This window comes from Hyla sarda, chromosome 3 (assembly GCF_029499605.1).
Source record: "Hyla sarda isolate aHylSar1 chromosome 3, aHylSar1.hap1, whole genome shotgun sequence".
Lineage (NCBI taxonomy): Eukaryota > Metazoa > Chordata > Amphibia > Anura > Hylidae > Hyla > Hyla sarda.
Window position 1 is genome coordinate 64855235 of NC_079191.1, and position 18211 is coordinate 64873445.

Sequence of the window (18211 nt, forward strand, 5' to 3'; positions counted from 1 at the left end):
AAAGATTATTTTGTTTATTTTTTCAGCCCTGGAAACATTATATATAGTACAGTACATATTTCTAGCGCTGGCGGCCCGCAACTCATAGGAGGATGAGCAGAGGAGCGCTTGCGGGTGACATGATGCGGGGACAGATGTGGGGACAGCGCAGCTGATAATTAATTGGGGGGGGGGTGGAAAAGAAGTGGAGCAATGAATGTGGAAATAGAATGTGTGCTTATTTTTTTTGTTTTTTAGTATGGAACCGGGAGGCTGTTGGACGTTGTAGTTTTTCCCTAGCTTAAAGGGAACGTATCATCAGAAAATGACCTATTGTTTAAATAAAGTTTTTATATTAAACATACATTATCAGTTTTTTCATTCTACTTATAAGGGTGGGGTCACACGTGCCGTATTTTGCAGCATATTTTGCTACCAATTAACTTCAGTGAATAGGAAAATATGCTGCAACAAACACGCAGAAAAATACGGCACATGTGACCCTGCCCTTAAAAAAAGAATGAAAAATTTAGGCTAAGAATAAGCTGGCACTTCCCCCTTATTTTCATAGATAGGTTTATATTGAAAGGTGACACCCCTGAAATTTTTCTAGAAAATGAAGTATTTCTCACAGGGGTGACACCCCTGAAATTTTTCTAGAAAATGAAGTATTTCTCACAGAAAAGGATTGCAGTAACACATGTTTTGCTGTACACTTGTTTATTCCTTTTGTGTATACTGGAACTAAACTAAAAAAGGAAGGAAAAAAAGCTAATTGGACATATAGTCACACCAAACTCCAAAAATGGTCTGGACAAAATTATTGGCACCCTTTCAAAATTGTGGAAAAATAAGATTGTGTCAAGCATGTGATGCTTCTTCAAACTCACCGGGGGCAAGTAACAGGTATGGGCAGCATAAAAATCACACCTGAAAGCAGATAAAAAGGAGAGAAGTTCACTTAGTCTTTGCATTGTGTGTCTGTGTGTGCCACACTAAGCATGGACAGAAAGAGAAGAAGAGAATGGTCTGAGGATTTGAGAACCAAAATTGTGGAAAAATATCAACAATCTCAAGATTACAAGTCTATCTCCAGAGATCTAGAGTTGCCTTTGTCCACAGTAGCTAATCTCCCTGGGCATGGATGGAAGAGAAAAATTTATGAAAGGTGTCAATGCAGGATAGTCCGGATGGTGGATAAGCAGCCCCAAACAAGTTCCAAAGATATTCAAGCTGTCCTGCAGGCTCAGGGAGCATCAGTGTCAGCGCGAACTATCCGTCGACATTTAAATGAAATGAAACGCTATATCAGGAGACCCAGGAGGACCCCACTGCTGACACAGAGACATTAAAAAGCAAGACTACATTTTGCCAAAATTAACTTGAGTTCCCCTTCTGGGAAAACATCTCGTGGACAGATGAGACCAAGATAGAGCTTTTTGGTAAAGCACATCATTCTACTGTTTACCGAAAATGAAATGATGCCCATGAAGACAAGAATACAGTACCTACAGTGAAATATGATGGAGGTTCAATGATGTTTTGGGGTCGTTTTGCTGCCTCTGGCACTGGGTGCCTTGAATGTGTGCAAGGCATCATGAAATCTGAGGATTACCAACGGATTTTGGGTCATACTTTACAGCCCAGTGTCAGAAAGCTGGGTTTGCATCCGAGATCTTGGGTCTTCACGCAGGACAATGCTCCCAAATGTCAAAAAGTACCCAGTAATGGATGGCAACAAAGCGCTGGAGAGTTCTCAAGTGGCAGCAATGAGTCCAGATCTAAATCCCATTGAACACCTGTGGAGAGATCTTAAAATTGCTGTAGCAGTTTGCAAAGGAAGAGTGGTCCAACAATCCGGCTGAGAGGTGTAAGAAGCTTATTGATGGTTATAGAAAGCGACTGATTTCAGTTCTTTTTTCCAAAGGGTGTGCAACTAAATATTAAAGTGGTATTCCAGGAAAAAACTTTTTTTCATATATATCAACTGGCTCCACAAAGTTAAACAGATTTGTAAATTACTTCTATTAAAAAATCTTAATCCTTCCAATAATTATCAGTTGCTGAAGTAGAGTTGTTCTTTTCTTTCTGGCAACAGTGCTCTCTGCTGACATCTCTGCTTGTCTCGGGAACTGCACAGAGTAGAAGAGGTTTGCTATGGGGATTTGCTTCTACTCTGGACAGTTCCCAAGACAGGTGTCATCAGAGAGCACTTAGACAGAAAAGAACAACTCAACTTCAGCAGCTCATAAGTACTGAAAGGATTAAGATTTTTTAATAGAAGTAATTTACAAATCTGTTTAACTTTCTGGTGCCAGTTGATATATAAAAAAGTTTTTTCCTGGATAACCCCTTTAAGTTAAGGGTACCAATAATTTTGTCCAGCCCATTTTTGGAGTTTTGTGTGCCATTTTGTCCATTTTGCTTTTTTCCTCCCTTTTTTGGTTTAGTTCCAATACACACAAAGGGAATAAACATGTGTATAGCAAAACATGTGTTACTGCAATCCTTTTCTGTGAGAAATACTTCATTTTCTAGAAAAATGTCAGGGGTACCAACATTTACAGCCATGACTGTAAATATATAGATAAGACAGGATCCAACATTACTTTCCTGCACAGGTCACAGGGAATGCCTAGAAAACTCTCCAATAAAAGTCAATAAAGTCCCCTCTAGTGTATTGTTTCCTATGTCCATGGGGCTTGCTGTAAAGGATATCTATTGATGTTGTTAATAGCGCAGAGCAGAAGCTTAGACAATATGGCTGCCATCATCATAATGTACAAAAAAATAATAATTTTGAGAAAAAAAAACATGTTTCACTTTCCAATTCTAATCAGTAAAAGGTTAAATTGATGAAGGAGCTCAAGTGTTCATTCAATTAGGAAACATATTAAAAAAAATTCTACTTCTATAAGCACTAAAATAGAAGAGCTCAATCATTAAATCATCACTAGATGGTGTAAAACACCTGCAGAATTACACAAGATTTCACCCTCTTACTCACCTTTAGGGTCTATTCACACAGCAGAATTTCCGCTTGGGGAATTCTGCTTGCGGAATTCCGCCTCAAATTAAAGCCCATAGACTTCTATGGGATTCTGTACTCCCATTCACACTTCTGAATTTCCGCAAGTGGAAATTCAGAAGTGTGAATGGGAGTACGGAATCTCATAGAAGTCTATGGGCTTTAATTTGAGGTGGAATTCCGCAAGCAGAAATTTGGCCGTGTGAATAGACCCTTATGCTGAAGATGGGAGAAGGAAATGATAGCATTCAGATATAGCAATTTCGCATTTACCCAAGACTGCAATGTGTTGTGTTGGGATATCCTACTGCACCAGAAATCTAGATAAGGCCGGCAACGTAGAACGCATTAAGATAACTTATCTCAGCAGAACAATATCTTAACACTCCAGGGATCAAGATGGCTTCAACTTTATCTCACATATGACGGTTGTAAGGGAAGAAAATCACAGAAATAATAGGACAAATTCTCTCTACTGTCGATTTCATGTGATACCATCTCTGTCGGATGTCCAATTACAGAGCATCCTCTTTATACTGCAAAATTACAAATTCCAACATACTAGAACTAAATAACAACGCTGAATGAATGTCCCAAAGGAGTCTGTACAATTCATTCTTTAAAAAAATAAAATAATAATAATAATAATAATAATATATATATATATATATATATATATATATATATATATAATAAATAATTTATAATAATAATAAGAATAATAATATATCTATCTATCTATGCATATATATACAGTGGTCCCTCAAGTTACAATATTAATTGGTTCCAGGACAACGTTATATGTTGAAACCATTGTTGAGACTGTGACTCTATGGAAACCTGGTAATTGGTTCTGAGACCACCAAAATGTCATCCAAAAATAGGAAAAAGTGAGGAATAAACAAAAATAAGTAGATAACTAATATAGATGAAGCAATTCCTTACATATAAAAGTAAGAAAGATCTGCTGGGAGCTGTAAATCACTGTCTATGTAGAGGACAAGGTCCTGTACAGTACACACAATGTGCTAAAAAAGTAACATGGAGCCGCCCTTACCTGGTGTCCAAAGGAGCAGCTAACCCTGGCACAGATAAAGAGTAGTACAGAACATGTAATACCTCCCTGTACTGTAGGGGGCGCTACCAGACAGCATGAAGTGCATGGGCTTCAGTAATACAGGGGTTTTACCAGTGAATGCCCATTCTGATTGGTCAGTTCTTCTGGCCATTGACGCGTTTCGCAAATCTGGGCTGTCCGTAGTATTGTATGTTGAGTCTCATTTTAAGTTACAATGGTCCAGAGAAGACCAATGTATGTTGAAACTATTGTATATTGAGGTCATTGTAAGCTGAGGGAATAAAAAAGTGGACCAGAGAAAGGAGATACAACATGTACTTCATTACCTGGAACACCTGGTCTGTATAACTAAGATTGATCAAACCCTTTTAGCGCACGTTACCAGAATGGTACCCTGATTTATAAATGGCCTGGCCTAAGCTGGATTTTGTACTGCTCCCACGTGGAAAGAACTTCATTTTGGTAGTAACTTTGTATTTATTTTGCCCAATATTACACATTTCAAGGTCAAACTGAGCTCTCCATCAGATCAGTGTAATATACAACTATGAATAGTGCACTGATCTGACACAGAGCCCAGTCTGACCTCGGAATGTGTAATATTGGGCAAAATAAAGATACTATCAAACTGAAGAGTAAAATTGAAGTACTTTATACATGATAGCAGTGCCATAACATGTAGGTCCACCATATGGTTACTCTCCAACTGACAATTTTAGCAAAAGCACAAAATATGTTGCAAATACAGTAGAGTAGAAAGGTGGTGGAATCTGTTAAAATCCAATCAACTCATGAGCAAAATTGTGCGACTTTTGAACAAATATGCCTGTGCCAAGGGAAAGGGAATGAGCTAAGAAGGGCCTGGAAAGGGGATGCTGCTTCACATGGAGGGGGTGTGCATGGGGTGCACTTACCTCACATGTAACTTTAGGCCTAATGTGCTCAGAACAAGGTGCTGTCCGCCTCTTAGTCAATCCAGTGAACTGAAAATAGGTGGAGCTTTACATATGAAAATCCAGCACATAACAACTATCCCCATTGTGTGCATTCCACAGTATATGGGAAATTAAGCATTTTATCCATAGCAATTGATTAAAGAAATCAGTTTCTCTTAGTAGATATCATCATATTCATACATTGTGCATATCCATAAGCCTAGATGGAAAAAGGCAAAAAAGAAGGTAACTAGATGATCAGTGGGGGCAAAGTAAAAATACAATATACGGTATACTGTGCTGATCAGCATGGGTGTTTCAGATTTGAAGTAGGCACTCTCTGACCCCCAGTCTTTCAGTTGGTAGCACTTACTCACACAGGTCTTGACCACTGTTGGACTGCAACCATGCCCATAATGCCTATGGATTTCTCCTGTAGCTTCTAACACCAAAGCCCTTCTCTCTCTCTTGAAAAGGTGGCCTTTTAATAATGTCTTCCACATCTCCTATGCCCACAGCTCCCTTGTTTCTTGTCCTGCTCAATGGCACATCTGCAGCAGGGATACCGCTTGTCTCCTGCATCCTTTTCTCTTACAGGGACTGTTTCTCATCTTAGCAGAGGGATGCCTGCCTACCATGCGGCAGGTGCCACTTTCCCTATCATGGTGCTTGACTGGTCCTTCCTACAACTTACAGGTATTTGAGCTAGTTGCAATGTTAAGTTATAAGCCTATAGTTTCTTCAACTTTCTAGCATTGAGGGAGCTAAATATCTGGATTATAATCTTCTGGAATATTTTCGTGTGTGTTGAAGAAACCGCAACATTTTGGTTTCTATTTTTGTGGCTAATAAAGAGGCGGAATGACTTTTTAAGAAGTTGAAGAGTTGCATGGTTTAATAAGTGCCCTATAGATCCTGTCATTTCGCAAAGAAGAATGATCTGACTGGGTATTTCGATCTGTATAATATTCAATGCTGCTTCTTTTAGTATGTCCACATGTTTAAGAAGATCTCAGATTTTTAAATTAGCTCTCCTGGACCTATTTTCCAGGTCCTCCGGCTTTAAGACAGTCATGTCTAATCTGGAAGCATGGTCCCCTGAAAGTGCACAATCCCCTCCTCCGTTCTGTCCTGTAGAGAAGACTCTTTTCTCCAGGTCATGGAGTTGTTTGGAAACATCTATGACTGCCTTATGAAGCCTGTCTGGAACACTATTTTTGTAGTAAAGAGTGCAGCATGTTTTAGAGGTGTGATGTGGTAGCAGATCTTGCAGCTCCTGTGTGTGCTAGAAAACACCGTAGAAGTTTTTTTCCATGTCATCTGGTAGCCATGTTTTGAATGGTAACACTTGGCATTGCTCAGAGATCATAGCTCATCTTTATTGTATGCATAGACATCCTCACAGTCAGCTAGGGCATGCTCTGGAACTGTGTTGTTTATTCCTGAAAGAAGCATGAATCGCGGAGCTCAGAGAAGGAACGGTTGTGACTCTGGACATGCACAGGTCTATGCTGAATTAGGCTAGGTTCAAATCTGCATTGGAAGAGCTATTCCTGCCTCCATCACAGATTCCATTCAATGCCTATAAGCGGAGTAAGGCGGTCGGCTGCAATAATCAACAGACATCAATGAGATCCCATTGACTTTAACTTGGATGCATCGGATTTCGCACTAGTTCCATGCTGGATTTGACCAGACCAAAAATACAGCTAGCAATGTTTTTTTTGTCTGGCCAGATCCTGCTAAATGAGTGGAATCTGTCTTGGAGCAACCCCCCCCCCCTTCCCCCGAATAGAACTCCAACATATATGTGAACCTAGCCAATAACATATATGGAATCTGTTGGCTCTCTCATTGCTTGTTCCTACATTAACCAAATGGCAATTGACATTCACCTGTGTAAACCAACAATGGCACATTGATAAGATGGAGTATAAAAAATGGTTATGATGACCTTCAGGTCATTTTCACAACTATGTAGATTCTTGAATGAATTCTTAGTCAATTGATGAATTGGCTTCGAGTCATATATTTTATATAGTATGCTCCCATGTTTGCAAGGTCATGCTAAACCATACGCCAACTGGGCGGTCCCCGGTGAAGTCTTGAGTAATCACACAGGGAGAAATCAATCAATTAGGGCTGGGAGGGGGGGGGGGGGGGGGTTAGCCACTAAAGACCACCCCAATGATCCTTGGTTTGGACAGAATGAAAGTACTGACAGGTTCTAAGTCAATTGCTGATCTAGACTGATAGAGTTGGACTGGGCTACTAGAGTACCAGAGTACCCTCAGTTCTACCAAGGTTCCAACACAATGGTGCGCCTGCAGGAGACTGCCCTAGCTGGAACAGGTTTAGAGCCAACAGTATCCGATTCTATGGAACGATACACAAATATCTTATTGCTGATATATTCTGTGTTTACAGATATGATAACAACAAAGTTTACGGTGCAAGAAAAAGTTGGGTGGAGGGTGAGCCCAGTAAATCTAAGTGGAACTATGCAGATCGCACAGCTTGAGCTCCCCTAGAGAAACCATCAGGTCTTGCAATGCCTGAAGTTGAAATTTATTATTGGCTACTGCAATGTTCCATCCGGTGTCTTATAATGTTTCTATATTTGTAGCAACATTAAAATTAATCAGAGCCGTTTACAACATCCCGCAAAGAATGGATGGAGTTACGGCTGTGTACTGTGCACGTCTAGGCTCTGGCACTGCAGTGTGGTGACAACCATCTCACATAAAGGTCATGTTTGGTAAGTTCTTGTGTTGTAATTTGGAGTTAATAAGTCACTGCGGCGCAAATCTAAGCTTCAGTATGTCAAGGTAATTAGGCAAAATTGATGCACGTTTTACTAACCTGACTACATGAATGTAAATGAATGGAAATTATATTGCATTAAGAGAAAGGTAACATAGTAAATCTACGCAATAGTTGTGTTACTACATATGATATAGCACTAGACATACTGTAAGGGTACAGTCATACCTAGTGGAATTTGGGGACTCCGGCCGAAAGAATTAACAAAAATACACAATAAAATCCTTGTGTTGCAGGTTTTGCTGTAGATACCTATAAATCGGTCAGTGCATATAAAGGTATATGTGCCAGTCACCAGCCTGTATTTGTGTATGTACGGATATGAAGGGCACATGAGTGCATGGAGTTTGGGGGATACATATGAACCGGGAAATGGAAAAAGTAAGAGACACTGATAAAAAATAAGGAAGGCCTATCTAAAAAAAATTGGGTGTTTTGGGTACGCCTACAACTACTTATACAGGGATACTACGTTTACCGTTTTAGGTACGGTCACAAAACCGGATACGGGACAAAAATGAGCCGACCGGAATCACCGTCTGACTTCGGTCGGCTCATTAAAGCGAATGGGTTTTGGTCCCAGGCAGCTGTAGTGTCTAAACGTAGTGTGAATGCAGCCTAAGAGTGAGGAGTTTATACAGTGATCCCTCAACTTACAATGGCCTCAACATACAATAGTTTCAACATACACTGGCCCTCATTTACTATTCTAAACCCAACTTCTTTTGTCGGGTTTTTTTGTCGCATCTTTGTCTGTGACATGTCGCAGACATCGTGCACCAGTCTGCGACACGATGCGACATTTTTTCCCGACCGACCCGATGTGGATTCTCCCAAACCCGAAAAAGGGGCGTAACCCGACATTTCTGAGCTTTCCCACGTATTTATAAAGGTTTCCAACCCGAATTTGTTCAATTGTTGTGGATTTTTTCCCGACAACTCAGAGGAGTTGGAAACCAAAACCAACAAAACCCACGTGCGACAAACAGGATGCGACATAATAATAAATACCAGGGGAAAAAAGCAGTCGGGTAAGAAAGCAACATAGACTTACAACCCGATTTTCTAAGTAAATGAGGGCCATTGTTTTTTTCTGGACCATTGTAACTTGAAACCAGACTCAACATACAATGCTACAGACCGTCCAGATCTGTGAGAAATTTCACAACTGGAAGAACTGACCAATCAGAATGGGCATTTTACTGGTAAAACCCCTATATTACTGAAGTGCATGCACTGACTGGCTGTCTGGTAGCGCCCCCTACAGTACAAGGAGGAACTACAAGTTCTGTACTACTCCTTACCTGTGCCAGGGTTAGCTGCTCCTTTAGACACCAAGTAAGGGTAGCTCCATTTGGGGCACTGTGTGTACTGTATATGACCCTGAAGAACCATTGTTTCCAAACCAGAGTGCCTCCAGCTGTTGCAAAACTACAACTCCCAGCATGCCCGGACAGCCGTTGGCTGTCCGGGCATGCTGGGAGTTGTAGTTTTGCAAAAGCTGGAAGCACCCTGGTTGGGAAACACTGACATAGACAGTGATTTACAGCTCCCAGCAGATCTTTCTTACTTTTATATGGAAGGATTTGCTTTATCTATATTAGTTATCTACTTATTTTTCTTTAATTCTCATTTTTTCCTATTTTTGGATGACATTTTTGTGGCTTCAGAACCAATTACCAGGTTTCCATAGAGTTATGGTCTCAACATACAATGGTTTCAACATACAATGGCCGTCCTGGAACCGATTAATATTGTAACTTGAGGGACCACTGTATTGTATTCTATAGTGAGTGGGCGTTCAGGGCAGTGACTGGCACAGGGTGGGGCATCAGCGCAGCAACTGGACAAGTTTATTAGTGTCTGTATTATTTATTTATTGCTTTAGGTCACAACTGTTCAGCAGTTTTATGATTCTATTGTTGTAATTGGAATGTTCTGAATGAGTAGATGGTGGCAGTGAGAACATTGTGGGGTGTGATTTGTGTGACATTGTTGTACATTGCTTTTTATATTTATGTTCTTCTTTACATGGTCAAGCCCTAGTTCAAGGACCTTTTCAATTTATAATATGAATCTACATTATTTAATTTATTTATGTTTACTGGAGGTCTGTATAATGCACAGCATGGAGGTGGGAACACAATGCCGCTGGGTTGTGTATCTCGTGGTTTAGACTGGGGAGCCCCGTAGTCAGGGCAAAAATTCTAAAGAAAGTGTCCGTCATTCCTAACAGTTGTTAAAGGGTACCTCTCATCAAAAAAACTTTTGATGTATTATAGATTAATGTATGCAGAATAACTTTACAATTGCATGTTATTAAAAAATATGCTTCTTTCTATTTAATTTTCCACTTTGAAGAAATGACCTCTAGGGGTCTCCCTACCAGTCCTGGCAGCAAGCATTTCAGACTCATGCTGGAGTCCTAAACACTACGAGCTGCCAGTCTGCTTTGTTCACAAAGGAGAACATTCAGAGCTGCCAGCCTGCTTTGTTCACAGCCTGTTTGGCTGTGAACAAAGCAGGCTGGCAGCTCTGAGTGTTTAGGACTCCAGCATGAGTCAGAAATGCTTGCTGACAGGACTGATTGGGAAAAATACAATAGAAAGAAGCATATTTTTCATTAACATGCTACTGGAAAGTTATTCAACATTCATTAATCTAAAATATATCAAAAGTTTATTTGATGAGAGGTACCCTTTAAAATAATGATCATGTTCATTATTTGCATCAGTACGTAAGAAATAACTTCCAGAATAACAGAACCGTACCAATAAAACAGAAAAACCGGCAATAAAAATGGGAAATAACCTGCGGCAATTTTGATAACTTTGCTTGTTTAAAACAAAATCGGATACTCTGTGTGAACATAGCTTCAAAGCTAAACATTCTTAATGTAATAACCCCAAAAAGTGAAATGTGAACAGTTTAAGAAAACTGTTTGGGGGTGCATTCACACGGGCGTATTTGTCAGCGGATCTGCAGCTGCGGATCCGCTGACAAAGGCCCCTAAAGTGCTGCCCTCTTTGTGCCTGCTAATAGCGGCAATCCGCCGCTACCAGCAGACACACTGTGAAGTGCGAGTCGCAGTGCACATCCCGCACATCGCGGCCGCTCCCCCGGCTCCCTGAGCTACACAGAGAGCGGTCGCGATGTGTGCGAGTACACTGCAGGGTAACTCACACATCGCAGTGTGTCTGCTTGTAGCGGCAGATTGCCGCTATTAGCAGGCACAAAGAGGGCAGCACTTTAGGGGCCTTTGTCAGCGGATCCGCAGCCGCAGATCCGCTGACAAATACGCCCATGTGAATGCACCCTAAGGCTAAGTTTCTACTTGTTTTTTTGGGGGGAAAACGGCAAGAAAAATATCAATTCTGCCACATAGTGTTTTTTCATCCAAAAAACGCTGCGGACAGATGTTAGCTGTAAATCAGTGAGAAATCGCAAAAATCTTATTTCACTTTGCATTTTTCACTTTGGCGGTTTTTTTAAAAATCCTTTTGGTGTTTTTTTCACTCTTTTTTGGCGTTTTTCAGCTCCTTGGCGGTTTTCCAAAATCGCAGTACGTTGAGACACTGACATTTTTTTCCCTGAAATCGTGGCGTTTTTCTCCCATAGAAGTCTATGGGAGAAAAAAAATGCCAAGAAAAACACCATGTGGGTTTTAACTTTGGCTTTTTTCAGGCGGTTTTTATTCTCTTTTGGACTTTAGCGATCCAAAAAAGTGATGGAGATACCTTTTTTTAATAACATTTCGTAGGGTACCATTAAAAAATAAAAATAAAAAAGATATAGTAGTGATGGAAAAAATGGTATTTAAATTTTTTTTTTCTTTTTTATAACAACATTTTTATTAATTTTTAAACAGGGATCAATTTATACGATCCTTCCGTATAATGTATAGATGCGGCCGGCTCTTCTATGGTCCCCTGCACAGCCGTATATATACACATATTCATATTTCCCTCTCAGAGCTGTGATTGGCTGCCACCATCCGGCCAATCCCAACTCTGGGCGGAAAATATGAATGATGTTCTATTCACATCACTGGCCAGAGTACAGAGCAGAGATGCGAGCGCTGTATAGAGCTGCTCCGTATCTCTGCTATATTATGGACGATCGCATCGGGTGTCAGGACTGACACCCTAGGCGATATGTCCCATCATGGAACAGTGTGTTCCATGCTGGGAGTAGTAGTACTACCTAAAAAATGCCAAAAAATCGAGAAAAAAAAGGTGAAACACACACACTTTATTAAAAATTAAAGAGGTTATCCACCATAATGTGATTTTAGTACGTACCTGGCAGGCAGTAATGGACATGATTAGGAAGGATCTGCGCTTGTCTTGGGGCTAAATGGCTATGTTGTGAGATTACCATAACACTGTGGCTAGCTTTTTGTGAACTTGTATTTCCTGTTTGATTTTATTTTTTTTTACTGCAAATCCCACAATTCCATTTTCCTCCTTCCCACACATCAGCCACCTCACTCATTGAAACATAAATGAGCTGCATCCATCCAAAGACCTGTGGTTTTCAATCATGGTGCCTACTTGCATTGCTTGCAGATTGCTCTCTCCACCCATTGAAGCAGACAGGCTCCCTGTCATCAGCTGACTAGTGATGTCAGGTCTCGGCCACATTGCAAGCTGAGAAAAATCTGAGACAACAGTCATTTTGTATGTTGTTAAAAATAAATAGTGAGGTGAAAATCACAGAACAATTGTGAGAAAACGTCACACACAGGTACAGACACTATATTATGAACTACACTAACTTTACAGCCCCTGTAGCATAGTCAAATAAAAAAAAAAAATCCCGGAATACCCCTTTAATTAAAATTTCGTTATAAAAAATATACATTTTGTTATATACATTTTTTCCCATCACTATGCAGGAAATTGCACTGGCATTTTTTCAGGTGTTTTTTCTTTTTAACCAAAAGAATGCAGGACAAAAAAACAAGTAGAAACTTAGCCTAAAAAAAATGAAAGAAAAAAAAAATTAGGGGAAAAAAAGTTAAAAAACATTTTTTTTTTAATTCATGCCTTTAAAAAATTCCATAAATTACACAAAGAGTTATACATACAGGGGGTGAAGTGTGATGATTAACCCCTTAGTGACCACCCATATCATATTTATATCATGTGTAATAGTCCTACTGACCTTAATAATCAAGATGGCAAGTACGTTTTACCACACTGTGAATAATATACAAACAAAACCCTGACAAAATTCGGAGAAAAAAAATTTCAATTTCAATCCACAAATAGTTTTTGCAGTGTAATTTACAATAAAAATGAAGGATGTCATTACAAAGTACAATTTGTCCCGCGAAAAACAAGTCCTTGTATAGCTCTGTAGATGCAAAAATAAAAGAGGTATAACACATTATTACACATGGCACAACATTCTGCATGAGAAAACCGTAACACTTCGTAAAGCACAGTATAAAATGTGTCACAAATTTAGGAGTCTTTAATGGAGGTTGACAGCTGCCAAAAAGGAGATTCATGAAAAGATGTAATTTCACCCTCCTTACATACCTCAAAAACATTAACAAACATTAAATTTCTCCTGCATAAAACAATTTCTCATACAGACATATCTGAGTAAAAAAAAAAAAAAAATAATAATAATATATATATATATATATATATATATATATATATATATATATATATATATAAATGACTACTGAAATGCCGAGAGGCAAAAAAAGCGTGAAAACACTCCTGGATTACTGTGTTACAGACAGATGAAAACACTCGGATTCCATTATGTATTTCTTATCTTTCAATTCACTTTGATTTCCCTGCAGTAAACCTACAAGCCGTGCATGTTCTGTATGCTGAAGAAGTATCCTGGAGTCTGCAAAAAAGTAATAAATACATATAAAGAATCTGTGAGTTTTCATCGGCCAACACATTCTCATTAAAGAATTTTTCCGTGAATAGAAAAACAGAGCTATGTTTTTTTTTTCTAAAAGTAAAAATAAAAATATAACAGCGCCACATCTGTCCTCAGGTTGTGTGTGGTATTACAACTTGGCTTCGTTCACTTCAGTGGAACTGAGCTGCAATACCACACACAGCCTGAGGGCAGGTGCTGTTTTTGTAAGAAATCATCCTGGATAACCTCTTTTTAGGGGTACTCCACTTGGAACATTTTGTTCCGAATGCTGGGTGCGGGCTGCCACGCTCCCTCAATACAAGTCTATGGGAGGGGGCATGGCAGCCGCCATGCCCCCTCCCATAGACTTGTATTGAGCGGGCGTGGCCGTGACTTCACGACCCCTGCAGCCCGCACCCAGCATTTGGAACAAAATGTTCTGAACGCTGGGGAGGTGGAGTACCCCTTTAAACCCTTCGCGACCCCTTGATTTTTGAAAGGGCACTGTCATTAAAATCAATTTTTGGCATATGATACAGCAGGTAAAATAAATAAGATTTGTAATTTACTCCCTGTAAGTAAAAAATTTCTTTTTATGTCACTTTCATGGGTCTCCCTTCTGGTCCAGATTACATTCCGTCTGTTCAAAAGTACAGACTTTGGTCTCCTGGCTGGAGACCAAACTCAGGAAGTGTGGTCTGACCATAGGCACTCACCTGTGTATGAAACAGGGAAAGCGAGTGCTATTCACTGCCTATGGTCAGACCGCACTTCCTGAGTTTGGTCTCAGAAGGAATGAGGTAGGAAGGGAGACCCCTAGTGGCCAGAAGGGAGAACCCTAGTATCCAGATTTATAAGGCCATGAAAGTGACATAAAAAGACATTTTTACAGGAAGTAAATTACAAATCTCATTTATTTTACCTACTGAATCATATGCAAAACATAATTTTAATGACAGTGCCCATTTAATTCAATTTTTATTTTTCCACGAGGGCTTATTTTTATTCAGGTAAAGTTGTACTTTTTCCTAGCACCCTTTATTAACCATATATTGTATTATGAAGCCAGAAAAAAAAAACAATTTTTAGGGCAAAAAAAAAAAAAAAAAATTATTAATAATAATAATAATAATATATATATATATATATATATATATATATATATATATGTATATATATATATAATTGCAACATACAGTTCACCATACTGTATTATGCATTTATTATGGGGGTCAATGTTGAAAAAAATTGTAAAATTTAGACCAAAAAACAAAAAAAACAACAATAAATAAATCTGCATCACCATGTAATGACCCCCATAACCTTTATTTTTTTTTTCTACTATGGATCCGTGTGAGGATTCTTATTATGAGGCTGATACCAACTACCCTATACCAAGGGAAAAATTCCTTCCCGACTCCTAATATGGCCTCAGAATAAATCCCTGGATCGATGTTCTGTCCCTTTAAATCTATTATCCATAACCTGTAATGTTATTACTCTCCAGAAATGTATCCAGGCCCTTTCTGACCTCTTTTATTGAGTTCACATGACCACCTCCTCTGGGAGAGAATTCCACAGTCTCACTGCTCTTACAGTAAAGAACCCCCATCTGTGCTGGTGTAGAAACCTTCTTTCCTCTAGACGTAGAGGATGCCCCCTTGTTATAGATACAGTCTTGGGCGTTTTTCTAAAGGAAATAACCCTTGTATTTATGCATGAACTAACGTGACACATTTGCCCCAGGGCTGGTGCAAGTATTTTTGCCACCATAGGCGAAAGCTAATTTTGCCGTCCCTTGACCCTGCCTATTGGCTCCGCCCTTTGACACCTTACTACTGGGGTGACACACTGTAACAAATCTACACATTGTAACAAAACTCCTCATCATGTAATAACCTTACTAGGGTGAAACACTGTAACAAACCTCCTTCTCATGTAATCTCCTTACTACTGGGGTGACATACTATAAAAAACTCCTGTTCATGTAATTAAATTACTACTGGGGTGACACACTGTAACAAACCTCCTGTTCATGTAATCTCCTTACTACTGGGGTGACACACTTTAACAAACCTCCTGTTCATGTAATTACCTTACTACTGGGGTGACACACTGTAACAAACCTCCTGTTCATGTAATTACCTTACTACTGGGGTGACACACTGTAACAAACCTCCTGTTCATGTAATCACCTTACTACTGGGGTGACACACTGTAACAAACCTCCTGTTCATGTAATTACCTTACTACTGGGGTGACACACTGTAACAAACCTCCTGTTCATGTAATCACCTTACTACTGGGGTGACATACTGTAAAAAACTCCTGTTCATGTAATTACCTTACTACTGGGGTGACACACTGTAACAAAGCTCCTGTTCATGTAATTTCCTTACTACTGGGGTGACACGGTCGTGCTGGCTGGGCGGGCGCTTTGGGTGAGCGGGTGCTTTGGATGCTAGCTGACCACTAACTTTCTTGCAGTGTGCAGAGCAGCGCCCTCATCAAGAGGATGCTCTAGGCAGCTGCCTATTTTGCCTATAGGCAGAACCGGCCCTGAATTCCCCATATGTAGCAGAGCTGAGTTTGTTAATGTAGCAGAGCCAACTTTGCCATAGACTACTCTGATTATCTGTTATCTATATATGTGTCTCCAAACTGCAGAGTTCCAGTGGTTGCAAAACTACAACTTTCAGCATGCCCGGACAGCCGTTGGCTGTCCGGGCATGCTGGAAGTTTTAGTTTTGCAACATCTGGAGGTCGACAGCTAAGAGACCACTGGTTCAGAGGATATGCAGGAAGGGTTTTTCAGACCTTTTATTGAAAGGGTTGCAAAGCTTAGTTACCCCTTAGAGGCCGTATGAACAGGGGTTTTGAGAAAACCCACAAGTGAATGGACCTGTTGCCATGCGCCACAGTATATGTTGCCATATCTTTGTTAAGAGTTTACTGACATATACCTGTGACCCGAGCTGAACAGCTTTAGTCAAATAGATGGCTTTCAAGAAGAAAAAAACCTCCTCTACTACCTACAGTACATGTAGTGGTGTACTACCATAAGGCAGGGCATGTTACTGCTTTGAGGGCGATGCTTGTGTTGGTTGCGGACGCTATAGGTTTTATATGATCTAATAGCAAAGAATGAAAGTATTCCTATAAAACAGGACACCGCTAAGCCTCTCTGTGTTTACGAGAGCTGCAGCCAGGGTGTTTGTGTTGTACATGGCGTTATTCTGACAATGGGTCCCTCGTGACGTGTCTATGTTGAGTAGACCTGTCTTGAGTTAATGTAGGTTGCCTGAAACCCCATGAGGACTTCTGTAGACCTTATAATAACCCAGCACTGAGTTCCTTCTCTGACGTATCCTCAGGAGATCCCTCTTTTTCACTTATAGACAGATGGTGCATGTCTGCCATTGGTAATCTTCAAAAAACAATAACTTGTGTGATGTCCCAGTATGGGATATGTTCCTACAGTCCTGTCTGTTTGAGTCCCTGTACGTCCTCAGGGCTCACCTGCAGTGTTCCCCCATAATGTATATAAGTTATATATAAAGGGTAAAGGACCTTTGATATGGTCACATGATTGTTAGTCACATGATAAGGGTTGTCACATGTTCAAGTCATATGTTTTGTTACCCAGAGAGCACCAGGTGACCCGCAGTTGGCCTATGGGTTCCTTGCTCAGCCCCCCTTTATAAGAGGGGAGGTACTACAATATCTCTCTTGTGTTTCACTTTCTGGTGAGGTCAAGTCCAGTCCAGATGTCTCAGAGCCAGTGTCCAATACATCTGGAGGGCTCAACCTAAATTGCAGCCACCGATCTGTAAGTCAAGTCATCTTTGTCTGCTGTCACTATCTTCAGTCAACTCAAGTCAGTTATAGTCAGCAGGACTTTGCTAGAGTCTGTCAAGTCTCTGCAAGTCCCAGCAAGCTGCGAGGTCCCTCGTGTTACTGGTCACCTCTCTGGGAACCTTACTACCCTGTACAGACTGTTAGAACTGTTCAACTTCAGTAAAGCTACCGTTAACCTTAACCTGGCCTTGGACTATTATTTACCCCTGCCTAACCTAGGAGTAACGGGATTACCTTTGTGTGGTTACATAGGCAAACCAAGTCCTGGCTTCACAAACTCTAAGTGGTTACCACCATCTACCCCTGGGCAACACCATCTTCCCCTAAACCTCACCACAATCTTTGGCATCACGGACAGGATTCGGGTGTGTGCCATATGCCACAAAGCCATAAGTCCTCCCCCTAGTCTGAACTGTGTCCGATAAAAATCGCATGCCGATGCGACAGAAGTTTGCAACAGAAAAGTGTACGGGACTGTTATTACTGCTGTTATTACTGTACGGGACTGAGTGTTACTGGCGGCGATGGTGAAATAGAGGGGGAGTTGAAAGAAAGACTGTTAACTGCTATTATGAAGTGTGCAAAGTCAGTACCTGAAAGGGTTAAACGTAGTCTGCT

The 18211-nt window shown here is 40.3% G+C and overlaps 1 protein-coding gene across 4 annotated transcripts in view; it reads left to right on the top strand.

Moving 5' to 3' along the window:
- KCNS3 (potassium voltage-gated channel modifier subfamily S member 3) overlaps nt 1-18211 on the top strand; it is a 137590-nt gene that overhangs the window by 45859 nt on the left and 73520 nt on the right. The gene's annotated exons all lie outside the window — the stretch shown is intronic.